This window comes from Jaculus jaculus, chromosome 3, assembly GCF_020740685.1.
Source record: "Jaculus jaculus isolate mJacJac1 chromosome 3, mJacJac1.mat.Y.cur, whole genome shotgun sequence".
Classification (NCBI taxonomy): Eukaryota; Metazoa; Chordata; class Mammalia; order Rodentia; family Dipodidae; genus Jaculus; species Jaculus jaculus.
In genome coordinates this window covers 190,123,561-190,140,881 of record NC_059104.1, presented here as the reverse complement: position 1 = coordinate 190,140,881, position 17,321 = coordinate 190,123,561, and positions in this window count along the sequence as shown.

Genomic DNA, 17,321 nt, shown 5'->3' with positions numbered 1-17,321 from the left:
ATTAAAGGTGTGGGCCACTACACCAGGCCAAAAAAAAAATTTATTTGAAAGTGTGTGTATACACCAGGGTCACTTGCCACTGCAAATGAACACCAGATACATGTGCCACTTGGCCTCTGGCTTTACATGGGTGCTGGGGAATGAAACCCCAGCCAGCAGGCTTTGCAAGCAAGTCTTTAACCATTGAGCCATATGCAGCCCCCCTGAATTAAAATTTCTGTACTTCAGGCTAAGTAAGTAATACACCAAGATGAAGCCCTTAGCCAAGGGCAAAATTGAAATTCTGAATTTTCCTATCATTTCTGGGGAGCCCAACATAGTACATGGCTCACCTGTGCAGTACTTATTATCCAAATGCTTACCCACCTGTTTAAAATGGTTCATACGGAACAAAAGAAAAATGTTCACAATTGTAGTCCATCCCTACACACTTTCTACCTTTAAGATTTGAGTGATGCCAGGAATTAGACCTAGCACTCGGTAGGTAGAGGTAGGAGGATCACTGTGAGTTCAAGGCCACCCTGAGACTCCATAGTGAATTCCAGGTCAGCTTGGGCTACAGTGAGACCCTACCTCCAAAATAAAAAGATTTGAATGATGCATAGGCTTACTGAAGTTGTAATTGTGAAAGTGCTATGTCAGCAACACAGGTTAACAGGTTTGGGAAACCCTGACCCTGAGCACCACAGAGTGTGATTGCATTTGAAGATAGGGTCATGAATAATTAAGTAAAAACAAGGTCATTTGGGTGAATCATAATACAATATAAATACAGTAAGGGACTGAAAGGATTCTAAACTGGGTGTGGTAACAATCCTAGCACTCAGGAGATAGAGACAGGTGGATCAGAAGTTCAGGGTCATTCTTGGCCACTTAGGAAGTTTGAAGCCAGTCTGGGCTACAATGAGACACTATAAAATCAAAACAGGACTGGGGTAGCCAGGTATGGTGCACATATTTAGTTCCAGCACTTGGGAGACAGAGAAAGAGGTATTGCTGTGAGCTCGAGGCCAGCCTGGAACTACAAAGTGAGTTCCAGGTCAGCCTGGGCTAGAGTGAGACCCTACCTTTAAAAAAAGGGAGGGTGCAGGAGAGATGGCTTAGCAGTCAAGATGCTTGCCTGCGAAGCATAAGGACCCAGGTCTGATTCTCCAGGTCCCACATAAGCCAGATGTACATTTGAAGTTTGTTTGCAGTGGCTAGAGACCCTGGTACACCCATTCTCTCTTTCTCTCCCTCCCTCTCTGTCTCTAATAAAAAAAAAAAAATAAGATGGCTTAGCGGGTAAAAGTGTAAGCATGAAGACCTGAGTTGGGTTGCCAGCACCCATGTAGAAAGCTGGGTGTGGCTGCACACACCTGTAACCCAGCTCTGTGGAAGGTGGAGTTGGGAGGATTGCTGGGGCTTGCTGGTCAGTCAGCCTAATTGAGAAACAGTGACCTCCAGGTCCAATCAGCGACTCTGTCCAAGGGAAATAAAGTGGAAAATCAATGGAGGACAGTGGCACATGTCCTCATTTGGCCTCCACCTATGCCTGGGGCTCATGTACCCGTACACATGTAATACTACACATAGCAAAAAGTAAAATTGTAAAAAAAAAAAAAAAAAAAAAAAAAAGGTTCCACATGAAGACACAGAAGATAGCCATCTATGAGCCAAGGAAAAAACCCACTAGACACTTCTTAAGCTTTTAGCCTCCAGAATTCTGAGAACATTTTGTTACTCAAACCACCACGTCTGTGGAACTTTGTTATTGTAGTCATAGCAAACAAGTACACTATATGAGGTAAAGGTACAATTAATGTTGGGTTGGTCTCTCAAGAGGCTGTGATTGAACCCAGGTCTCCATGTGCTCGGCAATCACTCCAACACCAAGCCACATCCTCAACTCATAAGTTTCTTTTCTCAAGGAATCTGTTCCCAGACAAACTCAATATTTTCTTTCATGGTTTATAATTGTATGTTTACGTGTGCTATTTTTTTCTTCCTTATTACTGGCCATCTCTTCTGCCAAATATTAAGATCTGTGAGAACAGGGACAAGCCCATTTGACCCATCACCATTTCCACTGCTAGCACAGTTTTATGCTTGTGGATATTAAATACATTGAGGAGCTGGAGAGATGTGTCAGCAGTTAAAGGCATTTGCTTGCAAAGCCTAATGACCCAGGTTCCATTATCCAATTCCTATGTAAAGCCAGATACACAAAGTCACACATGTACCTGGAGTTTGTTTGCAATGGCAGGAGACCCTGGTGTGCCCATTCTTATTTTATCTCTCTCTCTCTCAGATAAATAAATATTAAAAATAAAATCGGGCTGGAGGGATGGCTTAGTGGTTAAGGCATTTGCCTGCAAAGTCAAAGGACCCAGGTTGGATTCCCGAGGACCCACATTAGCCAGATGCACAAGGGGGCGCACGTGTCTGGAATTTGTTTGCAGTGGCTGGAGGCCCTGGCACCCACCTATCTATGTATCTATCTCTGTCAAATCAATTAATAAAAATAAAATATTAAAAATAAAATAATTTTGACCATTCAAGGGATTAATGCATGAAAAGTTGCTGATATTTCATGTCATGGCAGCTACATGCTCAGTGCTGGGCACAGACTAAAGCGTGAGCACCTGGAAGGCAGGGAGTGGAAGTGAGAAATGGCTGAGATAAAGTAACGGGGTTAATACTGGAGAATTAGTCAGTGGAAGCATGAACCAGTAAGAGATTAGCTGACTAGACTGCCTCTTTTTTTTTTTTTTCTTTTTTTTTCTTTTCGAGGTAGGATTTTGCTCTAGCCCAGGCTGACCTAGAATTCACTATGTAATCTCAGGCTGACCTTGAACTCACGGTGATCCTCCTACCTCTGCCTCCTGAGTGCTGGGATTAAAGGTGTGCACCACCATGCCCAGTTTAGACTGCCTCTTCTGTATTGCCATATGTAGGTTCCCATGAAGATTTTAACTATAGCAGCTAATGACACAGTAACAGTACAGTGATGTGTAGTAAGAACACAGTGGCTGAAGTCACAGTAACTGAAGCCTGCTTATTCATATCACCAAGGATAAATGGCTGGATCTAGGAATGAGGGGGAAAGAAGCAATTTGTCTCAACCTTTACAAAAGAAAACATATAGTTGAATTCAGCAAATATTTCTGGAGAAAATACAGGTGTTCTCAGCCTGATAGACAAGATAAAAACAGGCAAGGGCTGGAGAGATAGCTTAGCGGTTAAGCGCTTGCCTGTGAAGCCTAAGGACCCTGGTTCGAGGCTCGGTTCCCCAGGTCCCACGTTAGCCAGATGCACAAGGGGGCGCACGTGTCTGGAGTTCGTTTGCAGTGGCTGGAGGCCCTGGCGCGCCCATCCTCTCTCTCCCTCTATCTGTCTTTCTCCCTCTGTCTGTCACTCTCAAATAAATAAATAAAAACTGAACAAAAAATAAATAAATAAATAAATAAAAAATAAAAACAGGCAAGACCCAGCCCTACTGGATCAAGGCTTTCATTCTCATGTGGCTGTAACAATGATAGCACAAAGTGCTAATTTAAAAGTACAGGGACTAGTGTTGCCAGATTTAGCAAATAAAAGTGCAGATTCCCAGTTAAAAGACATACACACAGGTTGAAGAGACAGCTCAGTGATTAAAGAGGTTTACTTGCAAAGCCTGATGGCCAGAGTTTGATTCTCCAGTACCCATATAAAGACAGATGCACAAAGTGGTACATATGTCTGGAGTTTGCAGTGCCAAGAGGCCCTGGTGCACCCACCTCTCTCACCCTCTCACAAATAAATAAACATTAAAAAAGCTTATCTTGGGGCTGGAGAGATGGCCTAGCGGTTAAGCGCTTGCCTGTGAAGCCTAAGGACCCCGGTTCGAGGCTCGGTTCCCCAGGTCCCACGTTAGCCAGATGCACAAGGGGGCGCACGCGTCTGGAGTTCGTTTGCAGAGGCTGGAAGCCCTGGCGCGCCCATTCTCTCTCTCTCCCTCTGTCTTTCTCTCTGTGTCTGTCATTCTTAAATAAATAAATAAATAAATAAATAAATAAATAAATAAAGCTTATCTTTGGGGCTGGAGAGATGGCTTAGTGGTTAAGGCACTTGCCTGAGGACCCAATTTTGATTCTCCAGGACCCATATTAGCCAGTTGCACAAGATGGTGCTTGCATCTGGAGTTCGTTTGCAGTGGATAGAGGGCCTGGTGTGCCCATTCTCTATATATCTGCCTCTTTCCCAAATAAATTTTAAAGTGTGTCTTACAAAAAAAAAAAAAAAAAGATATACACCCAAGACATATGTTGTTCATTGAAAATTCAAAGTTAAGTAGGTCTCCTGTATTTATCTGGAAAGTTTAGAAGTGATGGATTTGTAGTTAGAATATGGCCACACACAGCCTCAGGGATGCACATTAAGAGGTTCTGAAAAGCCAGGCGTGGTGGTGCACGCCTATAATCCAGCATTTGGGAGGCAGAGGTAGGAAGATCACTGTGAGTTTGAGGCCAGCTGGGACTACATAGTGAATTCCAGGTCAGCCTGAGCTAGTGAGAGACTCTACCTCAAAAAAAAAAAAACAAAAAAAAAACTAGGCATGTGGTGCATACCTTTAATCCCAGCACTCAGGAGGCAGAGGTAGGAGGATTGCCATGAGTTCAAGGCCACCCTGAGACTACATAGTGAATTACAGGTCAACCTGGGCTAGAGTGAGTCCCTACCTTGAAAAAAAAGTCTGAGAATAAATAGTGATTATTATTAGGAGAATGATAGGAAATAAGGTCAGAAATGTAGGTAGGTGAGACACGTTGAGAAGGAAAGTTCTTGAGAGCCAGGGCAGGAAGTAAGGGAGAAGCATTCAGAGAAAGCAGAAAGGTGGGATAAAAATTGGAGTCATAGGGCTGGAGAGATGGCTTAGCGGTTAAGCGCTTGCCTGTGAAGCCTGAGGACCCCAGTTTGAGATTCTATTCCCCAGGACCCACGTTAGCCAGATGCACAGGGGCCGCATGTGTCTGGAGTTCGTTTGCAGTGGCTGGAAGCCCTGGCGCACCCATTCTCTCTCTCTCCCTCTCACTGCCTCTTTCTCTCTCTGTCTGTTGCTCTCAAATAAATAAACAAAATAAATTAAAATAAATTGGATTGATAAAGAGATGGACTTTACTCCTGTCAGACTGACAAATTCAAAAGTTTTGAAAATAAGCAGTGCTGATAAGGAAACCAGACAGTACTTTGGGAATATAAATTATTTTTACACATGTAAGGGCGATTTGGCAAAGCAATATAGTAAAGCCCAATGTTGAGCATATGTTTTATTGTGTGCTGGGCTCGCAGCCGTGTTCATGTATTAACAAACTGGATTTTCACAGTAAAACCCTATGAAGAAGGTTCCATTAGAGACAAGGAAACTGGCAGGGTGGTTAAATGACTTGCAGGTTTGGTTCTCTCAACTAAGTGGCTGAGCCAGCACTTGGCTTCAGATTGTGCTCTGTGGGGTATCTATCAATACAAAGTGCAACTACTGTGATGTAGCAATTCCTCATCTAGGAATGTGCCCTACCAAACCATTCACATGTGTATGCCGAGACACCCGACCACTTGCTCACTGCAGGATGGCTTGAAGACGCTAAGACTGCAGAGTCTGAATGTGCATTTGTAGAGACACCTTGGTATGAGAAACTATGCAGCCCTATGAGTGACATGGACCCATGTGTATGTGGTGATCTCTGAGCTACACTTTTAGGTGAAAAGAAGCGAGATGAGCAGGGTGCACGCCTTTAATCCCAGCACTTGGGAGGCAGAGGTAAGAGGATTGCAGTGAGTGTGAGGCTACCCTGAGACTGCAGAGTGAATGCCAGGTCAGCCTACCTCAAAAAAAAAAAAAAAAAAAAAAAACCCACAAAAAGCAAGATGTAGAACAATGTTCCAAAACAGTGAACATGGAGGAGCTCTTTGGTAGAGCATATATAAGGCCCCAGGCTCAATCCCCACGATCCCCCCTCCAAAAAAAAAAAAAAAAAAGGAAAGTTACAAACAAAACAATCAATGTTCATTCACATGTACATGTTTTTTTTTCCTTTTTTGCAAAAGGGTTGTTTCTGAAAGAATGGGGGACAAAAATCTTTAGCAAATTGTTGTTTCTGTGGGGGAATCAGAGATGAGAAGGAAGCCAGCCTCTTATCACATCTCTGAGTATTTTTTCTTGGGTATATATAGTCATTTCAAAACATTTTTTAAGGACTTCCGGTTAAGATGGCGGCGTAGGTACCATGCCAAAGCAGCTTAGGACGGAAAAAGCCAAAACAAATCTCAGCAAAATACACACTTTTACTAAAAAGTGAGGTGTATAGGAAATTGAATTGACAGCAGAGAAGTGGGAGAGATCCAGAGTATCCAGAGCCCACACAGGCTGGCAGAAGTAGCTCCGGCAGGTCTGCCTACCGTGGTGGCAGCTGCAGAAGAAAGCCACTAAGCTTGGCTTGAACTGCAGGAAAAGCCAGGTGAGGGGAGCTTCCTCTCACACCAGAGCTCTCCGCAAACTCAAGAAATGTGAAGGGAGAGCAGCAGTGAACAACAGAGGAGCAGATTACAAGGTAGAATAACACATGGAACAGCAAGAGAACTAGAGCCAACTTGAAACAACAGATGGACCCAAGTAGGAGCTGAGGTAACTGGGATTACACACCAGGGAAGGGTCTCACCTGGTCACAAGATGACTTGGAACCCTCAACAGATCAGAAATCTTAACCTCCTTGTTGTCAGGATTAAGGGTGTGGGTGGGGTACCACCCACCCTAAGGGACAGTTAGAGGATCTGGTTGTCATAATACATACTCTTGGATAAATACCCTGAGCTGTTTTTCCTTGAAAGTTTACATTGTTTAGTTAAATTTTAGAATCTGCCTGTATTTTGTTCCACTCAGCCTACTTGAATACTCTCATAGCAGGCAAACCCAAAACCTAGGGTCACTTTTGAGAGTCTTCAGAGCCACACCTAATGCCTTAAGCTCCTACCCTGAAGTTATATAACATCAGATTGTCTGATACATCTAATAATACCCAGCTAACTAGACAATCCAATCATTAAATAATCCAGGATGCAAAAATATATATATTATAACACAAGAAACACCAAAAATTAAGACAATATAAATTCATCAAAAAGTATTAATGCATCAGAAATAACCTCCAGTGAGAACGAGTTGGAGGAAATGCCTGAGAAAGATTTCAAAAGAATGATTATAAATATGTTCAAAGAAGTCAAAGAAGAAATCAAAGGAATGAAAGAGGAAATCAAAGGAATCAAAGTAAATACAGGACACCAATTTAATGAAATAAAGAGGTCAATACTAGACATAAATTAGGAAATAGAAATAATAAAGAAAAACCAGTCAGAATTACTAGCAATAAAGAACACAGTTAATAAAATAACTCTGTAGAAAATCTCACCAGTAGAATGGATGAAGGAGAGGACAGAATATCTAAGCTAGAAGACCAGGTGGCAGATCTAATACAGTGCAACAAAGAGAAAGACAAACTAATAGAAAAGTATGAGTGGGAATTTCAAGATATTCGGGACACTATGAAAAGATCAAACATAAGAATTCAGGGCATAGTAGAAGGAGAAGAATTTCACTCCAAAGGCATTGTAGGCATCTTCAAAAAAATCATAGAAGAAAACTTCCCCCAAATTGGGAAAGAGGTGTCAATGCAGATACAGGAATCCTTTAGAACAGCAGCCAGACAAAACCTGGAAAGAACCTCTCCTGACCATATTATAATCAAACTACCAAACACACACACCAAAGTAAAAATATTGAAAGCAGTCAGAGAGAAAAATAAAGTTACCTACAAAGGCAAGCCTATCAGGATTACAGCAGATTATTCAACACAAACTTTAGAAGCCAGAAGGGTGTGGAGTGATGGATTCCAAGTCCTGAAAGATAACAACTGTCATCCAAGGTTACTTTATCCTGCAAAACTATCTATCCAAATAGACAGAGAAATAAGGGCATTCCATGACAAAAACAAGCTAAAGGAATATTTGAAGACAAAACCAGCTATACAGAAAATACTTGAAAGAATCCTCCATGCTGAAGAAAAAGAAAAGCACACATATAAGAAACCTGGAAAAAACAAACAATACTCAAATGCTAGTTAACACAAGAGAGCAAAGGTAAAACTGGAAGAACTACAAAAAAATGGCAAAAATGATACACACCTTTCAATATTATCTCTTAATATCAATGGCCTCAATGCCCCAACCAAAAGGCATAGGTTTGCAGACTGTGTTAAAAAGCAGGATCCTTCAATTTGTTGCCTCCAAGAAACCCACCTTTCTACAAAGGATGGACACTATCTTAGGGTAAAAGGTTGGAAAACAGTGTTCCAAGCAATTGGACCTAGAAAACAAGCAGGGGTTGCTATCCTAATATCTGACAAGGTAGACTTTAGTCCAACGTTAGTCAAAAAAGATAAGGAAGGTCACTTTATATTGATTAAGGGCACCCTCCAACAGGAGAACATTACAATCCTAAACACATATGCACCTAATATGGGGGCTCCCAAATTCATCAAACAGATGCTATTAGAACTAAGGTCACAGATCACACCAAACACAGTGGTAGTGGGGGACTTCAACATCCCACTCTCATCAATTGACAGGTAATCCCAGGATAAACAGAGAGGCATCTGGACTAAATGAGGTCATAGAAGGAATGGACCTAACAGATATCTACAGAACATTTCATCCAAAGGCTGCAGAATATACATTCTATTCAGCAGCACATGGAACATTCTCTAAAATAAACCATATATTAGGACACAAAACAAATCTTAACAAATTCAGGAAAATTGAAATAATTCCTTGCATTCTATCTGATCACAATGGAATCAAAGTACAAATCAATAGCAAGAAAGGCTATAGGGCATACACAAAATCATGGAAATGAAACAATACACTAGTAAACGATGAATGGGTCAATGAAGAAATCAAGAAGGAAATCAAAAAAATTATAGAGTCAAAAGATAATGAGAACACAACATACCAAAATCTCTGGGACACAATGAAGGCAGTCCTAAGAGGTAAATTTATAGCTTTAAGTGTTTATATTAAGAAATTTAAAAGGTCCCAAGTAAACAACCTAATGCTTCACCTTAAAGCCTTGGACAAAGAAGAACAAGGCAAACCAAAAATCAGTAGACAGGAAGAAATAATAAAGATTAGGGCAGAAATTAATGAAATAGAAACAAAACAAACAATCCAAAGAATCAATGAAACAAAGTTGGTTCTTTAAAAGGATAAACAATATTGATAAACCCTTAGCAAATCTGACCAAAAGAAAGAGAGAAGAGACACAAATTAATAAAATCAGAGATGAAAAAGGTAACATCACAACAGATTCCAGAGAAATTCAAAAAATCATAGGGACATACTATAAAAGCATATACTCCACAAAGCATAAAAATCTGAAAGAAATGGATGATTTCCTTAATTTATATGACCTACCTAAATTAAATCAAGATGAGATTAATCACTTAAATAGAACTATAACAAGCATGGAGATCCGAACAGTTAGTTATCAAAAGTCTCCCAACTAAAAAAAGCCAGGCCTCAATGGATTCACTACTGAATTTTACCAGACTTTCAGGGAAGAACTAACACCATTGCTTCTTAAGCTTTTCCATAAAATAGAAAAAGAAGGAATCCTACCAAATTCCTTCTATGAAGCCAGCATCACCCTGATACCAAAACCAGGCAAAGATAGAACAAAAAAAAAGAAAAGAAAATTACAGACCAATCTCCCTCATGAACATAGATGCAAAAATTCTCAACAAAATATTGGCAAACAGAATACAAGAATATATCTGAAAGATCATTTACCCTGATCAAGTAGGCTTTATCCCAGAGATGCAGGGATGGTTCAACATATGCAAATTGATAAGTGTAATACATTATATAAATGGACTGAAGGACGAAAATCATATGGTCTTCTCATTAGATGCAGAGAAAGCGTTTGACAAAATCTAACATCCCTTCATGATAAATGTCCTACAGAGACTGGGAATAGAAGGAACATATCTCAATATAACAAAGGCTAATTATGACAAGCCTACAGCCATCATATTACTAAATGGGGAAAAACTGGAAGCTTTTCCACTAAAATCAGGAACAAAACAAGGGTGTTCACTGTCCCCACCTTTATTTAATATAGTCTTAACCATATAATATAATATAGTCTTAGCCATAGCAATAAGGCAAGAGATGCACATAAAAGGGATACAAATTGGAAAGGAAGAAATCAAGTTATCATTATTTGCAGATGACATGATTCTATATATAAAGGACCCTAAAGACTCTACCAGCAAACTGTTAGAGCTGATAAACACCTACAGCCACATAGCAGGATACAAAATAAATACAAAGAAATCAGTAGCATTCCTATATGCTAACAACAAACACACAGAGGATGAAATCAGAGAATCACTCCCATTCACAATTGCATCAAAGAAAATAAAGTACCTTGGAATAAACCTAACCAAGGAAGTAAAGGATCTCTACAATGAAAACTATAAAACAGTCAAGCGAGAAATTGCAGAAGATACTAGGAAATGGAAAAACATCCCTTGTTCCTGGATTGGAAGAATCAATATTGTGAAAATGGCAATCGTACCACATTTAATGCAACTCCCATCAAAATTCCAAAGGCATTCTTCACAGAGGGGAAGGAGACAGCTCAAAGAGAATGGGAAAAAATCTTTGCCAGCTATATATCTGATGGAGGATTAATATCTAGGATATACAAAGAACTCAAAAAGTTAAATAATAAGAAATCAAACAAGCCTATTAAAAAATGGGCTATGGAGCTAAATACAGAGTTCTCAAAGGAAGAAATACGGGTGGCATATAATCATCTAAAAAATGTTCTACATCAATAGTCATCAGGGAAATGCACATTAAAACTACATTGAGATTCCATCTCACTCCTGTCAGATTGGCTACCATCATGAAAACAAATGATCATAAATGCTGGCGAGGATGTGGAAAAAGAGGAACCCTTCTACACTGTTGGTGGGAATCCAATCTGGTCCAGCCATTGTTGAAATCATTGTGGAGGGTCCTAAGACAGCTAAAAATTGATCTACCATATAACCCAACTATAGCACTCCTAGGCATATATCCGAAGGACTCATCTCATTTCCTTAGAAGTTCATGCTCAACCATGTTTATTGCTGCTCAATTCATAATAGCTGGAAAATGGAACCAGCTTAGATGTCCCTCAACTGATGAGTGGATAATGAAGATAAGGCACATTTATACAATGGAGTTCTACTCAGCAGTAAAGAAAAATGAAGTTATGAAATTTGCAGAAAAATGGATGCACCTGGAAAGGATTATACTAAGTGAGGTAACCCAGGCCCAGAAAGCCAAGCGCCACATGTTCTCTCTCATATGTGGATCCTAGCTACAGATGATTGGGCTTCTGTGTGAGAAGGAAAAAACTCAGTAGCTGAGACCAGTAAGTTAAAAAGTAGACATAAAGGGAAGAGAAAGGAAGGGAGGAGGGTACTTAATAGGTTGGTATTGCATACATGTAAGTAGAAGAATAGATTAACGGCAGAGAAAAGGCCCAAAGTGAGGTCAGGGGAGGAGATTGAGTAAAGGAAAGGTGGAGGGAGGGCTAATCAAAATCTAAGAGGATGTAAATAAATCATATGGAATCCTCCAGTTTCGGACAATGAAACACTCAGGAGCCATAGATCGTTGTTAGAAAAATTTCAGTACCAGGGATGGGATACCTCCAGTGAGTTGTTGGCCAGGGAGGTCTCTAATGCCCCCAAAACATTGTAGGCCATTGCTGAGGCCCTTGGTTTCCAACCAGGAATCGATGGTAAGACCCTATTGCTGAAGACTCCATGTACTTGGGCTGCAAGGCCACTGAGAAATCCTGCTGGAACTGAGCTGATAACCTCCTCTGTGTAGACTAGCTGACAGAAAGCTGGAAGAAGCCATTCTACATGCAGTTCAATGGGAGAAAGAGATACCACTAATGAAGATACTCAACAGTGGGCACTGCAAGCCTTATAATTGACCAGCCAGGCCAAGTGAGCCAAGGGGTGCAATAGTGGCACGTCTGTCATGGGGAAACCAACTGCCCTCCAAATGGACTGGAGACCTGCTCAATGGTGTGGGGGGGAAATACATCCCTGATACTGAAAACTTAAAACAGGGGTAGCCATGAGCCCTAGGAGTGTAACATCTGCTGATGTCTGGATAAGTGTATATATTATGCTTATCAAACTGCCCAGTAAGCACTTCTCCTAATATTTATACCCTTATATTAATGCTACTCTCACTTTGGGTAGAGAATCTTCTCTTTTCAGATGGCAGTGACTTTGGGATGACTCAGAATGTATCATAGTGCTGGAAAGAAGTGACTGGAGTACTGAGTAACATCTCGATCACACCTTCCAAGGCTCAGGCTCTAATGCGGAAGAGGTGGCAGAAAGAATGTAAGAGCCAAAGGAAGGGTAGGACTCCTTACAACATGCTCTTCTAGACACAAAACGGTCTGCATATCCATGACCTCACTGTGCCTGACACTACCTACACAAGACCATCATAAGAGGAGGAAAAGACCATGACATCAAAATAAAAGAGAGACTGATTGAGATGGGGAGGGGATATGATGGAGAATGGAATTTCAAAGGGGAAAGTGGGGGGGGGGAGGGAAGGTATTACCATGGGATATTTTTTATAATCATGGACAATGTTAATAAAAATTTAGGAAAAAACCATTTTTTAAGCTCCCTTTCCCCTCCCCTCTCCCCCGCCCGGAAGTAGGGTCTCACTCTAGCTCAGGCTGGCCTGGAACTCTCGGAGATCCTCTTACCTCTGCCTCCAAAGTGCTGAGATTAAAGACGTGCATCACTACTCCTGGCTAAGCTTTTTGTTGTTATTGTTGTTGTTTAAGTCATTTTTATTTATGAGATGGGGAGAATGGGCGCACCAGGGTCTCCAGCCACTGCAAACCGACTCGAGATGCACTTGCTGCCATGCACATCTGGGTTTCTTGGGGCCTGGGGGAAATCTAACTTGGGTCCTTACGCTTGGCAGGCAAGCGCCTTAACCGATAGGCCATCTCTCCAGCCCCTTTTTAGCTTTTGAAAATAGGACAGTTCAGTAGTGTTTTCCACTTTATAAGGGGCTCTCACGTGAGTTCCTTTGATCCTTAGTCTTTGAGGACAACTATGACCCTCTCTGAAGTCACCTTAGGGACAGAGACAGGGCCTGGGCCAGGCTGGGCGGACCCTGCTTGGCTCCTCTTTGCGTGGTCCCTCCGCAGGTGGGCGACCTCATCCTGGCGCTCCACTGGTGGGCGAAAACGAAGGAGGGAGCATGGGAGGCTGGCGGGGGAGGGGTCGCAGGCGGAGCTACCCAGCCTTGTCCAACCACCATAAGAAGTTAAGCATACAGTAAAGTAAAGGGGATTTATTGAGAAAAGGTGGAGAATCCCCCAAAGTATCAGGGCAAACATGCTTAGAGCTTCGGCACCCAAAGGAAAGAGCAAAAGGAACAGTCAACCTCAGCCCAGCAGGGAGGGTCTGTGACTGTGCCCTGGGCGGGGTGCTGGGAGGAGAACAGCTAGGGGCGCTGCTATTCCTCCCACCTCCGAAAGTGCTCTCAGGTGAGGGGTGGCCTCTCACCACCTGAATGACTGACAGACAGGAAGGCAACTATCTCTCCACCCAGGCCAGAGGACTTTGTTCCTTTGGTCAGGAGGAAGTGGCTCTTCCCTTTCATATGACATTTTAAATCCTCTGGAGGGGCAATTGTGACATTTCCCTTTCTAATGTCACCAGAGAAACAGGAGCATGAAGGCCATCCTTCAATGTTCTCCAACCCTAGTATCTGCCTACCTACAATAGCAGTGTGATCAGGAGTTCAAGAGGTCATTCTTATCTACACAATGTTTGTGGCCAACCTAGGTCACATTTAGATCCTGGCTCAAATAGATAATTTTAAAAAGGAAGTGGGGGGCTGGAGAGATGGCTTAGTAGTTAAGGCGCTTGCCTGCAAAGTCTGACAACCTGGGTTTGATTACACAGTACCCACGTAAAGTCAGGTTCATAGTGGTGCATGCATCTGGAGTTCATTTATAGGGGCTGGAGGCCCTGGTGCACCCATTTTTTCTCTCCTTGTCTTTATTTTCTCTTTCTCTGCTGACAAATAAGTAAAAATATTTTTAGGGGCTGGAGAGATGGTTCCAGCAGCTAAGGCATTTGCCTAAAAAGTCCTAGGACCTGGGTTTAATTCCCTAGTACCCACACAAAGTCAGATGCACAAGGTGGTGCATGCCTCTGGAGTTCATTTGCAGTGTATAGAGGCCCTGGCACACGCATTCTCTGTACCTGCCTCTCTCTCTCAAATAAATAAATAAAGTATTACAAATGGTTTTTTTTTGTTTGTTTGTTTTTTGAGGTAAGGTCTCATGCTAGTCCAGGCTGACCTCGAACTCACTATATAGTCTCAGGGTGGCCTCGAACTCTCAGTGATTCTCCTACCTCTGCCTCCCAAGTGCTGGGATTAAAGGCATGTGCTACCACGCCTGGCTACAAATGCATTTTTTTTTTTTTTTTTTTTTTGGTTTTTCGAGGTAGGGTCTTACTATAGCCCAGACTGACCTGGAATTCACTATGGAGTCTCAGGGTGGCCTCAAACTCATGGCGATCCTCCTACCTCTGCCTCCCGAGCACTGGGATTAAAGGCATGCGCCACCAAGCCCAGCTCAACAAATGTACTTTTTAAAGTTATTTTTTCCATTTATTTTTGTTTTTATTTATTTGAGACAGGCAGAAAGAGAGAGAGAGACACACAGAGAGAAAGAGAGAACGGGTGCACCAGAGCCTCCAACCACTGCAAATGAACTCCAAATGCATGCACCACCTTGTGTATCTGGCTTAAGTGGGTACTGGGGAATCAAGCAGGGTCATTAGGCTTTACAGGCAAGTGCTTAACCACTATGCCATCTCTCCAACCCACAAATGTGTTTTTTTTAATAAGAGAAGGGGACAGGGAGAGGAAGGATGGGCATCCCAGGGCCTCTAGCCACTGCAAACAAGCCCCAGACACATGTGCCACCATGTGTATCTGATTTACATGGGTACTGGGGAATAGAACCTGGGTCTTTCAGCTTTGTAGACAAGTGCCTTACCCACTAAGCCATCTCTCTAGCCCAGAAAAATTTGAAGATATGAAAACCATAGAAGTCTTTATCAGTCACAGTCTCACTTTTCTTTCCAAAAGAAACCCTGTATCTCCAACTCCTGGTAACTGGGACCACAGGTATATGCTACAGTGCCCAGCTCTGCAGTGTTTATTTTATTTTATTTATTTATTTAGGTATGTATTTGTTTTTTTTTCAAGGTAGGGTCTCTCTCTAGCTGAGTTTGACCTGGATATTTTATTTAATATTCAGTTATTGGCCAGAGAGAGAAAGAGAGTGAAAGGAGAGAGAATGAATATGAGAATGGTCATAGCAAGGCCTCCTGCTTTTGCAAACAAATTCCCCTTTGTGTGCCTGGCTTTACATGGGTACTGGGGAAGCAAACTCAGGCCATCAAGCTTTGCAAGTAAGCACCTTTAATGGCTAAGCCATCTCTTCAGCCCCTCTGCAGTATTTTATATGCACAGTTGTGCCTGGATACTCCCTATGTATTGTATAGACATAAATATGTTTTATGTTTATGCAGGATACGTATAGTATTTGCATAGAGAGTAGATATGGAACAAATGAAGGAGGATAAGAGAAAAAGCTAGCTCCTTTTAGGCAGTTTCAGTTGGAGATTGAGGCTCAGAGAGAACCAGGAGATGCCACCCCACATGACACCTTGCCCTGACACAAGAACAAAACTCTTTATAAAAAGTATTTATTTATTTATTTATTTATTTATTTATTTATTTATTTGAGAGAGAGAGGGAGGGAGGGGGGACGGAGAGAGAGAATGGGTGTTCCAGGGCCTCTAGCTACTGCAAATGAACTCCATATGCATATGCCACCTTGTGCATCTAACTTACGGGGGTACTAGGGAATCAAACCTGGGTCATTAGGCTTTGCCAAGCATCTTAACTGCTAAGCTATCTGTTTAGCCCAAGAAAGGAACTCTTGGCAGAAATAAAACTCATATCTGATCAAGACTGATCCACAGTGTTTCCTGCTGTCCATAGTCTAGCATAGTCTGCCTAGACAGAAGGCCTAAATGGGCTGACTCAGGTGGGCTGGCTCTGGGATCCCCTCTCCAAATCTACAAACCAGTCTGGTCTTCCCCTTGCCTATAAAGGCTGCTGTATTCTTTCTGTTTCTAGCTCTGCCTTACTCTGCTCAGCTCCCTTCCTGTTTTTATGGCTCTGCTTGCTTCTCTTTACTGGGGCCATGCTGTGTGGTCTCAAGGTGGCCTCAAATTCATGGCAATCCTTCTACCTCTGCCTCCCAAGTGCTGGGATTAAAGGCATGCGCCATCACACCCAGATTGATATTGCTTCTTTAACTTTTTATTTATTTATTTGCAAGGGGAGAGAAAGGGGGGGGGTAGAGAATAGGCATGCCAGGGCTTCTAGTTGCTGGAAATGAACTCTAGATGCATGTGCCACTTTGTGCATCTGGCTTTACATGGGTACTGGGGAATTGAACACAGGTCATTAGGTTTCAAAGGCCTTAACTGCACCTTAACTGCTAAGCCATCTCTCTAGCCTGATACATTGTTTTTTTTTAAAAAATTTTTGTTTATTTATTTGCAATATGAGAGTTGAGAGGACAGAGAGAGAATGGGTACCCCAGGGTCTCTAGTCATTGCAAATAAACTCCAGACACATGTGCCCCTTGTGCATTTGGCTTACATGGGTCCTGGGGAATTGAACCTGGGTCCTTTGGCTTCTCAGGAAAATGCCTTAACTGCTAAGCCATCTCTCTAGCATGATATATTTTTTTAAAATATATTTTATTTTATTTATTTATTTGAGAGAGAGAGAGAGAGAGAGAGAGGGAGAAAAAGAGAGTGAGAAAGAATGGGTGCACCAGGGCCTCCAGCCACTGCACACGAACTCCAGATGCATGAGCCCTCTTATGCATATGGCCTACATGGGTCCTGGAGAGTTGACCTGGGATCCTTTGGCTTTGCAGGCAAATGCTTTAACTGCTAAGTCATCTCTCCAGCCCCAGATACATTTTTTTAAACAGTTATTGCATCATATTCCACCTATATGATCAGTATAATAGTAAACCACATTACTTTTCATGAATTGTAAGACTTCTTTACAAGTTCTCATTGTCACAAATAATGTGGCAA